Genomic DNA, 982 nt, shown 5'->3' with positions numbered 1-982 from the left:
CTTGCCAGAACAGCATAAGTGGCCAAAACCGTACTTGCCATAACAACACAAGTAGGCCAAACTCGTACTTGTCAGAACAGCACCAGAGAGCGTAAATATCAGTCAAGCAAAAGGTATAGTAAAATGACAAATTCACATGGACACGGCCCAATTTAATTAAATAAGTAGAAAAATTCACTCGTATTTGAAATACGATAAATAAATGAGAATGAACGGATTAAACTGCATATTAATTAATAAAATATGAAATTTCCACAAATTATGTAGGCCATATGTCTTGATAGCCATACAGCACTCACCATTGCATTGTATAGGTTGTGTATGGCATATATAGCCAACCAACCCCTTTGACAATTTCCATGTTGATTCATAAAAAAAAAAAATGAATTCACAAATTAAAATGCCATAGAAACAACGTGGAACCTGCCCCTGCAGTGGAAATGTTGGACAAAGCAGTAGCATAATAAGGCAACATATCAATCCATGTGAGACCGTCTTAAGATGGATTTTTAAGCATGAAATAAGACGGGATTCATCTATACCAATTACCCAATTCATACATGTATATACACATGAGACGGAGGCCAACAATTTGGTTCAATTCAACAAGAAAAGATGACTCAAAACAGCCCCTAAACATGACTCAAACACACGATTTCAAGCTATTGTGAGACCGTCTTAAGACGAGTTTTTAAGCATGAAAAAGATAAAATTTCCTCTGCATAAACAACCCAATTCATACATAGATATACATTTAAGACGGAGGCTAAGAACTTGGCTCCATTCCACAACAAGGGTCGTCCAAAACAGCCCCCAACATGGTCTAAGAACAGTCCACAAACACGCCCAAACAACCTTGGTAAGACCGTCTTAAGACAACTTTTTAAGCATGAAAAAGATGTAAATTCTCACATACAACCAACCCAATACATACATGGATGTACACATGAGACGGAAATTAACAAATTGACTCAAAAACAAC

General features: G+C 36.7%; 1 non-coding gene across 1 annotated transcript; it reads right to left on the bottom strand.

Moving 5' to 3' along the window:
- Window positions 1–223: 223 nt before the first annotated feature.
- Window positions 224–350, bottom strand: LOC141636849 (U11 spliceosomal RNA). Its single transcript, XR_012541429.1, has one exon. It is a non-coding gene; the product is annotated as a U11 spliceosomal RNA (small nuclear RNA).
- Between the last annotated feature and the right edge of the window lie 632 nt (window positions 351–982).

The sequence above is a fragment of the Silene latifolia genome, chromosome Y (assembly GCF_048544455.1).
Source record: "Silene latifolia isolate original U9 population chromosome Y, ASM4854445v1, whole genome shotgun sequence".
Lineage (NCBI taxonomy): Eukaryota > Viridiplantae > Streptophyta > Magnoliopsida > Caryophyllales > Caryophyllaceae > Silene > Silene latifolia.
This window is presented reverse-complemented; position numbering and strand designations above follow the sequence as displayed.